Here is a 2,500-nt window from a genome sequence, read left to right as displayed (position 1 = left end):
GAGAGAGAGAGATTTAAAAAGTGGTTAACATCGAAAGAGCCATTCTAGACTATGTAGATTATGGAGAGAGAGAGAGAGAGAGAGAGAGAGAGAGAGAGAGAGAACATTCCATCTACCAGGAAAAAGAAGTGTATAAGTTCAAGGGAAAAAAACCTACTTATCTATCCCTAAACATTTTGCAGAAATTACGTATGCCAATAACACTCCATCAAGCAGAAGAATTCAAGAATTAATCTAATTTCGGGTACGAGGTAGGACCCCGTGGGGGTGACACTCTAAATAGATTAGCCTTTAAAATTCCGCTTAATAAACAGGGCCAACTTCATTTCCTCTAATCCATTGAGCAAGAGTGATGGAGTTAAACCTCATGTTGTGGGGAAAGTTTTAATCGTATACTCGAAGTTAAAGTCTAAAAATGGCCAGGAAGGAGTTTGAGATTATGTCCTTAATTCCATTTAGTCTTTTCCCAAGGCTTAGCATTATGGAGTCCTTGACTAGCCAGTCAGTACTACTTCGGATCCTTATCTCTGGTTACGGCTCATTTTCCTTTTGCCTACACATAAACCGAATAGTCTGGCATATTCTTTACATATTCTCCTCTGTCCTTGACTGGTTCAGACAGTACTACATTGGATCCTTTTCTCAGGTTACGGCTCAGTTTCCCTTTGCCTACACATAGACCGAATAGTCTCCTCTGTCCTTGACTGGCTAGACAGTTCTACATCGGATCCTTATCTCTGTTTACGGCCCAGTTTCCCTTTGCCTACACAGACCGAATAGTCTGGCCTATTCTTTACATATTCTCCTCTGTCCTTGACTGGCCTGACAGTACTACATTGGATCCTTCTCTCTGGTTACGGCTCATTTTCACTTTGCTTACACATAGACCGAATAGTCTGGCCTATTCTTTACATATTCTCCTCTGTCCTCTTACACCTGACAACACTGAGATTACCAAACAATTTTTACTCGCTCAAGGGGTTAAGTACTGCAATGTAATTGTTCAGTGGCCAGCTTTTAAGATGTATAACAAGATGCTTTCTCGATATTGTGTTTTGTAAGTTCTTGTATATATAATACTGATTTGAAATTTGAATATTGATTAGTGTCTGGCTTATCTTTGGACAAAATATTTTTATTGCAGGAACTCGAAATTTATATCTTTACTTTAGTTCTCATTGACGTTAAATGGAGTGGAATATATACAGTGCTTTCTAAGTCTCTCTCTCTCTCTCTCTCTCTCTCTCTCTTGGGGTCAATGACCTTAGGTGTTAGGATGTCAGATAACTCCTAACCAATCAGTCAATCATCATCTCCTTCTACGCCTATTGACGCAAAGGGCCTCGGTTAGATTTCGCCAGTCGTCTCTATCTTGAGGTTTCAATATTTCGCCATTCATCATCTCCTACTTCACACTTCATAGACCTCAGCCATGTAGGCGTGGGTCTTCTAACTCTTTTAGTGCCTTGTGGAGTCCAGTTGAATGTTTTGTGAACTAATGCCAAAACCATCTCCTTATATATATATATATATATATATATTTGTGTGTGTGTGTATATATATATATATATATATCATGCTTTGAAATTTGTGACTAAGATCCTACCGATAAATAACTTGTCTTTTGGTATATTAGAATAATTTCTAGTCATGTATTGCTCCATAAAAGTAGACCTCATTGCAAGTTGCCATTTCTATTAAAACTATGGGAAATATATTAACTTCTCTCTCTCTCTCTCTCTCTCTCTCTCTCTCTCTCTCTCTCTCTCTCTTTGGCAACGTAATGATCCACCATTTTCTTCTTGTTAGAAAAATGTAAGATAAATTTAGTTCCTTCAAATCATCTTTATCCAGACCTACGAAATTCCAAAAGCTTCAGTAGAAATCTATAAAACCCTGCAAAGGAACGAAGACGTAAATGAAAGAGAAATAATCACAAGCTTGATGAAAATGGATATACTGTAAACCAGTTTAATTTACAATCAGATCCCGATAAATTACTAAATCTTGCCTCGTCTCGTTTTAAAATGAAGCTAGATTGCAACCCCAGTAAATAACAGTTTAGTGAAACGTTTCCAGAAAACGATTTCGGTGCTGAAGTGTCCAGACTTAAATGGTCGAAATTCTCGCGAGTTTATTCGGACAGCTGACTCTTAACGTTAATTCAGGATTAATTTTACGAAATGTTAAAAGGAAAAATTTCCTGAGGCTTTAAGACATTACTGGATATCCAGTTAATTCTAATAGTCAGACCTTCTCCATCATGAGACTCAATACTACAGTATACCAGAAGTTTTATTCCAGCTTTGACCAAGTTGTGGAATGCTCTTCCTAATTCTAATAGTCAGGCCTTCTAAATCATGAGGCTCAATACTACAGTATACAAGAAGTTTTATTCCAGCTGTGACCAAGTTGTGGAATGATCTTCCTAATTCTAATAGTCAGGCCTTCTATATCATGAGGCTCAATACTACTGTATACAATAAGTTTTATTCCAGCT

At 37.5% G+C, this 2,500-nt stretch overlaps 1 long non-coding RNA gene across 2 annotated transcripts in view; it reads right to left on the bottom strand.

Moving 5' to 3' along the window:
* The window catches only part of LOC137650653 (uncharacterized), a 291,367-nt gene that overhangs the window by 64,970 nt on the left and 223,897 nt on the right, over nt 1-2,500 (bottom strand). The window lies entirely within an intron of this gene.

Source organism: Palaemon carinicauda, chromosome 12, assembly GCF_036898095.1.
Source record: "Palaemon carinicauda isolate YSFRI2023 chromosome 12, ASM3689809v2, whole genome shotgun sequence".
In the NCBI taxonomy this organism is placed as follows: domain Eukaryota; kingdom Metazoa; phylum Arthropoda; class Malacostraca; order Decapoda; family Palaemonidae; genus Palaemon; species Palaemon carinicauda.
The sequence above is the reverse complement of the archived record's forward strand: the minus strand, read 5'-3'. Positions and strand labels throughout refer to the sequence as shown.